Source organism: Salvia miltiorrhiza, chromosome 4, assembly GCF_028751815.1.
Source record: "Salvia miltiorrhiza cultivar Shanhuang (shh) chromosome 4, IMPLAD_Smil_shh, whole genome shotgun sequence".
In the NCBI taxonomy this organism is placed as follows: Eukaryota; Viridiplantae; Streptophyta; class Magnoliopsida; order Lamiales; family Lamiaceae; genus Salvia; species Salvia miltiorrhiza.
Window position 1 is genome coordinate 42,245,762 of NC_080390.1, and position 13,530 is coordinate 42,259,291.

General features: G+C 39.4%; 1 pseudogene; it reads left to right on the forward strand.

Moving 5' to 3' along the window:
- The first annotated feature begins 2,294 nt into the window (after positions 1 to 2,294).
- Positions 2,295 to 11,381, forward strand: LOC131021789 (protein CELLULOSE SYNTHASE INTERACTIVE 1-like; annotated as a pseudogene).
- Positions 11,382 to 13,530: the final 2,149 nt, after the last annotated feature.

The window sequence follows — 13,530 nt, forward strand, 5'->3', positions numbered from 1 at the left end:
TGAGATAATTCTACAAGATCATATTGTGGAAAAGGTCCAGAAATTTCCAGAGGATCTCAAGGAAAAGAAGCAGCTCCAAAGCTTTCTTAGAGTTGTTAACTTTGCAGGGATGTTCATCAGAAACCTTGCAGAGCATAGAAAAATTTTCAGTCCTCTACTGAAGAAAGATGTTCCATTCGTATGGAATGAAGAACATCGCGAGGGTATGAAAAAGCTAAAAGAGATTTGTAAAAATCTCCCAAAATTTTCAATACCACAAGATGAGGACGAACTAGTCCTATACACCGACGCGAGTGATTTTTGGTGGGCAATCGTGCTCACTAAAATCACCCCTTTATGGAGAGAAACCATGCAGATATTGTAGTGGTCTCTTTCCAACAGTGAGGCTGTGCGATGACACATTAACGAGAAGGAGTTCTATGCAGTCAGAAAGGCGTTAAAGAAATGGCCGTTATTCTTACTTGCAAAGAAATTCATTCTGAAAGTCGATAACACTAACGTTAAAGCTTTCTTAACCAAGAAAATAGAATCTAAATCTGAAAAAGGCTAGATTATTAAGACGACAAGCTGGATGCCAATATTATGATTTTGATATTGTCATTTTGAAATCTGATGATAATGTTCTTGCAGATTTCTTAACAAGGGATGGAGCCAACTGAAGTTGACGCCATCATCAAGTACCAGAAGGAGCTCTCTGATAATATGGAGCTACTACTTCAGGAATGGCATGTGTGTTTACTCCATGCCAAATAAGCTGGTCGGATACAAACAGCTGATGAGGTCAAAGTGTCCAACCGAATACAAGTATGTTTCAAGGAGATGACAAATTTTCATGAAGCAATCCACAAACCGCTCCTGCGCGGGATTGGGGCTCCCCTGATCGAAGCAAGCTTTGCCGTACCGGCGGGATTACCGGTAGCAGGGGATTCAAGTACCTCTAGCACAAGTTCTGAGGCTAAGGTATCAAAACCAGATCCTCAAGATAAAGATGTTGCTAAGGCTTCACCGCTCGAACCAACATGTCAACCCTCCACCTCTGGGGTAAAAGAGGGAGATATCAATCTTAGGTCACTGACAGGCAAATCTAAGATTGATACTAACATTATTGAAATATCTCCTGCTTGGCAGATGTACCAGTCCAGATGGGAGAAACTCAATACCAGGAGGGGCATTAATCTGGGATACAGCCAGATTGATGTTGGAGGAAAATATCATTGTGTTTGGATGACCACCAGAGCCAATCCTCAGGAGATCAAATAGTGGTATAAATTTGGGGCGCTAGCCTCAGTTCATTTAAAATTTAAGAAATAAAACTATCAAAAATTACGGAGAAAAAATTAATGTTAGAAAACTATGTTAATAGATTTTTCCATCCAATAGAGCAGTTCGAAAGGAGCTGCTTATTCAGTTTTTACGTCTTAATCAAATCATTATTATTTATGCCACTTTTCTAACTTTATGCAATTATCTTTCATAATGTGGGCATTTTGGCTGTCATTAGCTACTAATTAGTATTAAATTAATAATCGCCATTATTAGGTGTCCCACCGCATACAAATACGACGTCGTACCCACTTACTTTGTATACTCAAATAGCAATACTTTTCGTCAACAAGAATGCATAAACTTGCGTGCGTATGTTGTGTTGGCCAAGGAGATAAAAGGTTAATTTTTAAGGTCAAAAGTCTTGGATTTGAGTCCCTTATGGCGCGGTCTTTAAATTTTTTTATTTAATAATGTTAATTTATAAAAAAAAAGAATGCATAAACTTTAATAGTCAATGAAATTTAGCTCATTAGTGTTAAAAGTTATGATTACTTTTGGCCATCCTTCTTCATGAACTATATATTTTTTCAATAAATGAGCAATTAATTAAATAAATAAATTTAAAAATAGTGCAACTAAAAATTTAAATTCAATATCTTTGATATTAGATATTAATCATTTACGCACAAATAATAATTTATCTATTAATTAATACTTAATGTCGTTTTTATTATTGTTGCATCACAATAAATCTTCTCTTCAATAGAAGCAAGGTTAAGTTTTGATTATTTTCTAAATACGTGGCCTAAAAAAAATCTAAGTACATGTATTTTCCTTATTTATCTTACAATATATGATTATAGTTTAATTATTTGCTTAGCCAATCACCTCACAATAACTTGAAAAGAACAAAAGCCGACGACGAAGCCGGGAAACATAACCACCGCCGCCGCTATATTTGTCGGTGGTCCATCCCCACACTCTCTCTCTCTCTCTCTCTCACACACACACACACGCACGTGAAACCTTTTTTTCTTCCTCGCTTGTCAGTTAAGAAACATTACAATTTGCAATAGAGATAATAGACACAGAAACAGAGAAAATACCACTCTCTCTGTCTCTCACTCTGCATTAATTCTACAGCACCATTGATGCTATTGAAGGATACTGTGATGCGCTCTTCCTGAATCTAACGAAAGGTTTCCTTTATCTCATTTCTGCTAGATCTTACTCATGTCTCACTACCCTGCCTCAGCTTGCAATCTATGCTGCATTCATTTTCTCTGTAAGATTTTCGACTTCATGATGTGAGATCACGTTGATCCAGTCATTTACTGCAAGATTTATGATGAGATTTTGAAAAGAGTAATATTTCTTTTTCTTGTTTTTCTAGTGTTCAGTTCAATTCAGTCAAATGTTAATAGTTGTGTGCCTCTTGATTAGTGTTTGTAACTTAATATTAGCATTCATCGGGTATGCAGAGATTTTTCGATTAAATATCTGATTCGTGCATAATTCAGTTGAAAATTTTCATTGCTACTATAAATGTGAAATTCAGATTGCTGTTCTAACTGTATAATGTGAATGATTCGTCAGTTCAACATGAGTCTTCTGCCTGTGTGGTGGGAGTGTCAAATCTGAAGTGAAGATCTCAGGATCAGACTAACAAAAAGATGGCGGCGACTCTGGCGTGGAGGGTTGCTGCTACCAACGGCAGCATCCACAATGACTCGGTAAGGTTTCTCCTTCAGTGAAAATTATGGTAACTGGATTACTGTGATTGATAAGAATCGCAAGAAATTTTCTTCATTTCTATAGCTTCTTTGAATCTTATGCATCAATCATGAATGTAATGTCTACTTGTAATGAGTGTTATATTTTTAAATTTTGTTTCTGCTAGTTATTGGTACATTCTTTGGATGCAACTGCACAATTTGGTGTTGAATCACTTGCTTTGGTTAATCAGTCCGGAGTAGACTTATGCAGACTGTTGAGAAGTTTGGGTGTCTTCTCCTGCAGTCATTATTTGGCTTTGGGGGAAGATGGACATCTAATGTGTTTATCATTAGTTCACATTTAAATTTTCATGAACTGTTCGATGCATGCAATTTGGGGCTGAAATTTTCAAAAATAAAAATAGTTTTTCTAATGTTTGATATCAGTTTAATGCATTCCCTCAAAAGTCAAACCTCAACTGAGTATGTGCTTGTATTATATGGTATGTGAATTTGAGACTCTTCTATCATAATTAATTTATGTGTTTATTTTCTACTATATATAGGAGAGAAGTGGAGAAGCAAAATCTCAGGACTGGGAGCCTCCAACTCCTCTTGCCCTCTACAAAATTAATTCAAGGTTGGTTGAACAATACCTTGGAGGAGTATTAGTATGAACCTATAGCATATACTAGTATTCAAGAACTTCAATTGAATTTGAAAACTAGTATTGTCCATCAATATTCTCATGGTCTGACATTTTTAACAAAGGCTAACAACAATCATCTGATGTGAGTATATGGAATTCATTCAAAATTCTAACTAGAATTTTTCATCCACTACATTTTTTGATATTTTGTAGCCCTCCTAGATCCAGCTTTTGATTTTTTATAATATATTTAAAAACATTCAGTATTCCTCTTTATGCACTTTTGTTTTGGCTCTTTAAACTTTGGGTATTGTTGGTATCATAGGCATAAAAATTGCTCTTCCTCCCAGGTTAATCCACGCCCAAACCAATGTGCATTTGTTTACTTCTCTGTTAGAAATCATTTCATGAGTTTATGTTGAACTAGTCTTGAAAGCCACCATGCTGCCTGTTACTTGCAGAGATAGGAGTAGCATTGAGGACCCAGATGGGACATTAGCTAGTGTTGCCCAATGCATTGAGCGCTTGCGGCAGAGTTCCTCGTCATCACAAGAAAAGGAGAATTCCTTGAAGCAATTACGCGAGCTAATAAATACAAGGGAAAATGCTTTTGATGCTGTTGGATCACATTCCCAAGCAGTTCCAGTACTTGTCTCTCTTCTTTGTTCTGGATCGTTGGCGATAAAAATTCAGGCTGCTACTGTTTTATGTTCTCTTTGCAAAGAGAATGAATTGCGAGTCAAAGTATTACTTGGAGGTTGCATTCCACCGCTGCTTGGTCTTCTTAAATCAAACTCAGTTGATGGAAAAATTGCAGCAGCAAAGGCCATATTTTCTGTTTCACAAGATGGTGCTAAGGATCACGTCGGCTCAAAAATCTTTTCGACAGAAGGAGTTGTCCCTGTGTTATGGGAGCAACTAAAGAAAGGACATAAGGCAGGACACATAGTTGATGAATTGCTTACTGGCACTTTGCAGAATCTTTGTAGCAGCACTGAGGGATTCTGGTCTGCTACTATCAAAGCTGGAGGAGTTGATACACTGATCCAATTGCTGACTACAGGACAAGCAAGTATACAAGCAAATGTATGTTTTCTTCTGGCATGTATAATGAAGGAGGATCCATCTGTTTGTGTCAAAATCTTGGCTGCAGAGGCAACTAAACTGCTTCTCAATCTACTTGGACCTGGAAATGATGCTTCTGTAAGAGCAGAAGCTGCAGCTGCTCTTAAATCTCTTTCTGCGCAGTGCAAAGAAGCAAGGCGGGAGATTGCTAGTGCGAGCGGTATACCTGTTCTAATCAATGCGACAATAGCTCCTTCAAAAGAATTCATGCAGGGCGAGTTTGCACAAACTTTGCAAGAGAATGCAATGTGTGCACTTGCAAACATATCTGGTGGCCTATCATATGTCATATCTAGTCTCAGGTCAAAGCCTTGAATCATGTAGCACCCCTGATCAAGTGGCAGACACATTGGGAGCATTAGCGTCTGCTTTAATGATTTATGACAGCAAAGCAGAAACTGCTAGAGCATCGGATTCCATGAAGGTTGAGGAGACATTGCTACAACAGTTCAAACCTCAGTTACCCATTCTGGTGCAGGAGCGTACAATAGAAGCCCTTGCTAGTTTGTATGGTAATGCGGTACTAGCAAGAAAGCTAGCAAATTCTGATGCGAAAAGGCTGCTTGTTGGTTTAATTACCATGGCCACCGATGAGGTTCAGGAAGAGTTGATAGGTTCTCTTTTGATTCTTTGCAAAAGTGAAGGTAGTTTGTGGCAAGCCCTTCAAGGTCGCGATGGGATTCAGCTTATGATAGCACTTCTTGGTCTCTCATCAGAGCAGCAGTAAGAATGTGCTGTTGCATTACTTTGCCTTCTATCTCATGAAAATGATGAAAGCAAATGGGCTATTATAGCTGTTGGTGGCATTCCTCCACTTGTCCAGATTCTGGAAACAGGGTCTGCAAAAGCCAAAGAAGACGCTGCAACAATACTTGGAAATCTCTGTAATCATAGTGAGGATATACGTGCCTGTGTGGAAAGTGTTGATGCTGTCCCTGCTCTACTTTGGCTACTAAAGAATGGAAGTTCCAACGGCAAGGAGATTGCTGCTAAGACCTTGAATCATTTGATTCATAAGTCTGATACAGCAACAATCAGTCAACTTTCTGCATTATTAACAAGTGACTTACATGAATCCAAAGTCCATGTCTTAGATGCCTTGAAAAGTTTGCTCTCTGTGGTCCCTCTGAGTGATATGATAGTTGAGGGTAACGCGGCAAATGATGCCATTGAGACTATGATAAAAATCTTAAACTCTACCAAGAAAGAGACTCAGGCAAAGTCTGCACGAGCATTGGCTGGAATTTTTGAACTGATGAAGGACTTGCGCGAAACTAGCACTGCTGTTAAGACCCTTTTATCAGTCATGAAGCTATTGAATGTTGAATCTGAAAACATTTTAGTTGAAGCTTCATACTGACTTGCTGCGATCTTTCTCTCTATCAATGAGAACCGTGATGTCGCTCTTGTCGCTAAAGATGTTTTCCCTTTGTTAGTGATGCTTGCTAACTCCTCAATACTGCCGGTTGCAGATCAAGCAATTTGTGCTTTGGTAAATCTGCTTTTAGACAGTGAAGCATCAGAAAAATCTGTTCCAGAAGAAATTATACTGCCTGCTGCTAGAGTTTTGCGTGAAGGCACGCATGCTGGAAAAGTCCATGCTGCAGCTGCAATTGCTCGGCTTCTGCGTTCTCATCAGATTGATTCTGCTTTGACTGATTGCATAAATCGTACTGGAATATTTCTGGCTCTACTTTCTTTCCTGGAAGGGGCTGACAGTAAATCTATTGCCGCATCGGAAGCTCTAGATGCACTTGCTTTCCTCTCGTGGCCTATCGATGATATTGAGCACAACCAACCTTCTTGGGCAGTTCTTTCCGACTACCCTTCTAGCATTGCACCTATAGTTTCATGTGTTGTTGATGCCACACCGCATTTGCAGGATAAAGCTATAGAAATACTCTCTCGACTCTGCCAGGCTCAACCCCTAGTTCTTGGGAACACGGTTGTCTGCATCACTGGGCGCATTTCATGTATTGCAGGAAGGGTTATCAGTTCCTCAGATGCAAGGGTTAAAATTGGTGGAGCTGCACTTCTTGTTTGCTGTGCAAAAGTGAATCATCAAAGAGTAGTTGAAGAATTAAACATGTCTGAATTGTGTACTTCACTCGTGCATTCTCTTGTTGGAATGGTAAATTCTTTGGAGTCATCTCAAGTTGGAGATCAGGGTAGCAAGGATATCATAAGTATCTCCAGGATGAATGACAAAACAAGTGAACATGACTCAGAGAAAATTACTTCAGTCATATATGGTTCGAGTATAGCTATCTGGCTCCTTTCTGCACTTGCTAGTCATAGTGACAAAAGTAAGCTGGACATCATGGAGGCTGGAGCAATTGACATTCTCACTGAACACATCTCTCAATCCTTTTTCCAGTATACTCAGGTATTTTGTTACTCCTTTATTGCTTGAGATTCAGTACTCAATACTCTCGGTGCCTTTGTTTTCATATGAACTTGCATCTGTTCCTTTCATTCGCTCATGATGCTTGTAAAGATGCTGATTTAAAAATTTCATTTCGATATTTCGTACTTATTTTTGATAACATTTTTGCAGTCTGATTACAAAGAAGATAGCAATATATGGATATCTGCTCTATTATTAGCTGTCTTATTTCAAGATAGAGATATCATTCGCGCACATGCAACCATGAAGGCAATTCCAGTGCTAGCTAATCTGTTGAGGTCAGAGGTGGCAGCAAACAGATATTTTGCTGCCCAAGCTTTGGCTAGTCTGGTCTGTAATGGTAGCAGATGAACTCTTCTGTCCGTTGCAAATTCAGGGGCAGCAGTAGGATTGATTACCTTGCTTGGTTGCTCTGATGTTGATATTCACGACCTTCTGGAATTGTCAGAGGAGTTTACTTTGGTAGGCTATCCCGACCAAGTTGCCCTTGAGAGACTGTTTTGGGTGGATGACATTAGAGTCAGTGCAACATCTAGAAAAGCGATACCTGCACTTGTTGATTTGCTTAAACCTATTCCTGAACGCCCTGGGGCACCTTTTATTGCGCTGGGACTTCTGATTCAGCTTGCTCAAGATTGTCCTTCTAATCAAACTGTTATGGTGGAATCAGGGGCTCTGGAAGGTTTGACGAAGTATCTTTCTCTAAGCCCACAAGATGCTGAGGAAGCTGCTACTGATTTGCTTGGAGTTCTGTTCAGTACACCTGAAATAAGGAGACATGAAGCTGCATTGGGTGCTGTCACTCAACTTATCGCAGTTCTGCGTTTAGGTGGAAGAGCAGCAAGATATAGTGCTGCTAAAGCATTGGAAAACTTGTTTTTGGCTGACCATGTAAAGAATGCTGAATCTTCCAGGCAGGCTGTTCAACCTTTGGTTGAAATCCTGAACACGGGATTGGAGAAGGAGCAGCATGCTGCTATTGCTGCTTTGGTTCGGCTGTTGAGTCAGAACCCATCAAGAGCTCTTGTGGTTGCTGATGTTGAGATGAATGCTGTTGATGTATTGTGCAGGATTCTTTCATCAAATTCTTCAATGGAATTGAAAGGGGATGCCGCTGAGTTGTGCTGTGTACTGTTTTGCAACACTAGGATACGATCTACTCTAGCAGCAGCCCGCTGCGTTGAGCCTTTAGTTTCTCTCCTCGTTACCGCATATAGTCCCGCTCATCATTCAGTTGTGGGAGCATTAGATAGACTTTTGGACGATGAACAGCTGGCAGAACTTGTTGCTGCGCATGGTGCTGTTATCCCGCTTGTAGGTCTTCTGTACGGTCAGAATTATTTACTCCATGAGGCTGTCTCTAGAGCTCTTGTTAAGTTAGGGAAAGATAGGCCTGCATGTAAGATGGAAATGGTGAAGGCAGGAGTGGTTGAGAGTGTGCTCGATTTACTTCATGAGGCACCTGATTTCCTCTGTGCTGCAGTTGCTGAATTGCTCAGAATACTCACAAATAATGCAACCATTGCCAAAGCACCATCATCAGAAAAAGTGGTTGAGCCCCTATTCTTGTTACTAACAAGATTAGAGTTCGGACCTGATGGACAACATAGTGCTCTGCAGGTTCTTGTCAATATTCTAGAGCATCAACAATGCCGTGCTAATTATTCCCTGACATTTCAGCGTGCTATTGAACCTCTTGTACCCTTGCTTGATTCTCCTGCTTCAGCTGTGCAGCAATTGGCAGCTGAGCTTCTTTCCCACCTGCTTTTGGAGAAGCATCTTCAAAGAGATCCTCTAACACAACAGGTGATTGGTCCGCTGATACATGTTCTTGGTTCTGGAATTCCTATTTTGCAGCAGAGAGCTGTCCGAGCTCTCGTCTGTGTTGCAGCAACATGGACAAATGAGATTGCAAAGGAGGGTGGTGTGACTGAGTTGTCCAAAGTCATACTCCAAGCTGATCCTTCGCTCCCAAATGCCTTGTGGGAGTCAGCTGCCTCTGTTTTATCCAGTATTATGCAATTTAGTTCTGAGTTCTATTTGGAAGTACCTATAGCAGTGTTAGTCAGGTTGCTTCATTCAGGCACGAAGAGCACAGTTGTTGGTGCACTGAATGCTCTTCTAGTGCTGGAGAGTGATGACTCTACCAGTGCTGAAGCAATGGCTGAAAGTGGGGCAATTGAGGCACTTTTAGAAATTCTTAGAAGTCATCAGTGTGAAGAAACAGCTGCCCGACTACTTGAGGTTTTGTTGAACAATGTAAAGATCCGGGAATCTAAAGTTACCAAGTCTGCCATTTTGCCATTATCTCAGTACCTTTTGGATCCTCAAACCCAAGGTCAGCAGGCAAGGCTACTGGCAACTCTTGCTCTTGGTGATCTTTTCCAGAATGAGGTTCTTGCTCGATCAGCTGATGCTGTTTCAGCATGCCGAGCACTAGTGAGTCTGCTTGAGGATCAACCTACAGAAGAAATGAAAGTAGTAGCTATATGTGCTCTACAGAACCTTGTTATGTACAGTAAATCAAATAAACGGGCAGTCGCAGAAGCTGGTGGTGTGCAGGTTGTGCTTGATTTGATTGGTTCAAGTGACCCTGAAACATCCCTGCAGGCTGCAACATTTATCAAACTTCTTTTTTCTAATAATACCATACAAGAGTATGCCTCGAGTGAAACTGTCAGAAGTATAACAGGTAAACATCCTCATCTCTTCGTGAAACGTTGCTTTGCATTACCATGTAGCGCGGCAACAGCTGAACGTTTTTATTTTGATGATGAGATTTTTTTTTCAAGTTCGGATTTTTCTTTATGCTTCCTATTGTTAATGCTTTATGACATGATGATTTCCTGTTTTTGCAGCTGCAATCGAGAAAGACTTGTGGGCCAGTGGTGCTGTAAATGATGAGTATTTGAAGGCCCTCAATTCACTATTTAGCAACTTCCCCCGTCTTAGAGCCACCGAACCTGCAACCCTAAGTATTCCTCATCTGGTCACCTCTCTCAAGAGTGGAATGGAGGCCACTCAAGAAGCTGCCTTGGATGCACTATTTCTTCTCAGGCAGGCATGGTCAGCGTGTCCAGCTGAAGTTTCTCGAGCGCAATCTATTGCTGCAACAGATGCCATACCACTGTTACAGTACCTAATCCAGTCAGGACCTCCTCGGTTCCAGGAGAAAGCCGAAATTTTGCTGCAGTGTTTGCCAGGAACGCTCACTGTTATAATCAAGCGAGGAAGCAATATGAGGCAATCAGTTGGGAACCCTAGTGCATTCTGCAAGCTGACTCTCGGAAATACACCCCCACAACTAACAAAGGTCTGAAATCTCACTTATTTCCCAAACTTGTTCTTTTCAGCTGTGCAGTGCTGTTTGTCATGTTTTGTCATCTACTTGTAATCCTATGCAAAAGTAAGTACTTAATTATGGTAGCTTGTATGCATGCCCCACATGGAGAAGATATGTATAGTGAGTGTATTAGTGAATTTATGTGCTATGTTTATCTTGATTTTGGTCTGTGGCTGTTACACATAGAAACTTGGATTGAATGACATCAATGCTGTCATCAGGTTGTATCCACTGGTCCCAATCCAGAATGGGATGAGAGTTTCACGTGGTCATTTGAAAGTCCTCCCAAGGGCCAGAAGCTTCGCATTTCATGCAAGAACAAGAGCAAAATGGGGAAGGTAAGTAATTGAAAGCAACCAGATATGGGGCTACTTGGTGTTTACAAAAATACAACACACTTCCCTTATTCTAATAATTTTGATTTTGATGGTATAATGACAGAGCTCACTTGGAAAGGTGATGATCCAAATAGACCGTGTAGTGATGTTGGGTGCAGTTGCTGGGGAGTACACATTGCTGCCTCAAAGTAAAAGTGGACCTTCAAGAAATCTGGAAATTGAATTCCTCTGGTCCAACAGTAAGCCGCCCTGCTAAGCTTTCACCACCTCCACTGCAAAACCAAGTTATAACGCGATTTATACATTTTTTTTTAAAAATTTATTGTGTGAAGTGTAAATATATAGTTCTAGCAAGTCCTGTGCAGCATTCTTCAATTCCTGAAACAGTTGCTTCTTGTTGTATTCTTTTGCATCTTTTTGGGTTTTTCGCATGGGCATCGACGTGGACTTCTGATGGCAGCCTCTTTGTAATTGTTTGTAACCACATTTATTGATTAAATGAGCTTTTGTGAGCTTAATAATATTGATTTTGAGAATACGTTATGATATTGATGAAAATCAATCCGTTGCTAAAGTGTATGTTAGGAAGAACAATAGTACAACGAATTTTGAGAATACATTATGATATTGATGGAAATCAATCAGTTGTTAAAGTGTATGTTAGGAAGAAGAAAAGTACAACGTGTGTTGGACAAGAGAAAGCGTGAGGATCATGATTTTGAGAGACATTGTTTAGTTAATTTATTATTTATAATTTAATATTAGAAGTTTCCTTATGATAGTGGAACTTTAATACTTTGTAAGATTCTTATTAGAAGTTTCCTTATGTTAGTAGGACTCTAATATTTGTTTTATTTAAATTCTTTAGGTCAGTTCACGGGGAATTTTTTTGGATTAATTCTTATTCAATAAACAACGGTTATTTGCTTACTAGGCTAATTCAACTGTTTCTTCTTGAGTTGCTAGGATTTTTTACAGGAGATCTCATTAATTTGCTCCAAAGGCGAGTTATGATCACGTTATTAGGCTTTCGACAATGGTTTGGAATAGGCAAAGGTTCAAAAATATTGAATCTTCAATTGAAAAACTGAATACCACAACACAAAATATTTCACTATAACTTGACAATCAAGTTGTGATCGTCGATGACATAAGCAGAGGGCTCGATGAAGCCGATAGCGCAATGAGGGTAATACGCGATTTATTGCTGGCCAACGAGGACATCGCGATAACAGAGGGCGTTCCGATCACGACTACTCAGAGAATCAGGGGCAGCGCAGGGAAGTCGTCGTTGGAATGACAACGATGAAACTGGAAGAAGAAACTCGCGAGTCGTCTGGTCGAAAACAACGCCAACACAGTGAGCAACCACGAAAGAATACATGGGAGGACAATCGTTTTCAACATACCCAAATTCGTTTCATAGGGATAGTTCTAAATCGAAGCACGAGGAAGAGGAAGATGAAAATTTAAACAATGATTCAGAAACTGAATCCGAGGAATTAGTCTATAGTAGACGAACCAAACGCCCTTGTGACCACCGTTGGAAAGGGTATCACCTGGAGTTCCCTAAATTCATGGGTGCCGACCCACTTAATTGGCTTGACAAGGCAAAGCAATACTTCGAATTATATGACATACGATTAAAGCATTGTGTTTAAATTGCATCGTACTACTTGGAGGGTGAGGCTCGACAATGGTAGCGTTGGTTTGAACGGATTCATGACAGCTCCCAAGTCGATTGGCTTCAATTCAAGAAGAGTATGCAACTTAGGTTTGGAACTGCTCGAGACTAAGATGCTAACGAGTTTATGAATAAATTGCGTCAGACTGAGACTATACGTGATTATTTGCGAGAATTGAGATATTAATGAATAGAGTTCCTCATTGCAAAACACAATTATGTTTAATTCTACAGAATAAACACAATTTCAATGGAAAATGTGTAGGCTACAAAATGAAATGCTCTACTTTTTTTTAATAAATTATTAATTAATTAAAAAAAATTTAAAGATCATGTCACGTGGACTCGAACTTAAAATTTTTAACCTTAAACATTAACCACTCCATCGCTAGGTTAACACACATTCCATTCAACCAATTATCGATTTAAACGCACCTAACATATAATTAATCAGAGAAAAGTGTCATGAAATGGCATATTCTAATGTAAGGAAGCATTAATTATTTTATTTTATCTATTTCGGGACACTCTTTTTCTGTTTAGTGTTGATGAGTCTTCTGCTTTTCTTGACTAAACTCCAACTTACATGCATCATTGCATCACACTACTCTGTAGTCACAGCTGAGCCAGAAACCTTTATCAGTTATCACATTATATATATATGCCTCATTCAATGTCTTATATCCCTAAAAACAAAACAAAAAAGATACTGATAAGACTACTATTTTGCAACAGAGAAACCTGATAATTAGAAGAAGACTTACCTCTTTTTTCATAATTTACTATCTGAAATTAGAATCATGTTATATAACAAAAAATATTTTATTTAAGCTGCACCTTCTCTTGTCGTAAATGTAGGATAATATATATCGATTGGTAATTTTACTGCACCTTCTCTTGATTAGTGCACATAGCTTTTGGTTACTAAAGTGATACCAATGTGATTATTTTAGAAACCATAACATAATGTAATTTCACTTTGCGTAATAGCTTTTTTTTTTTT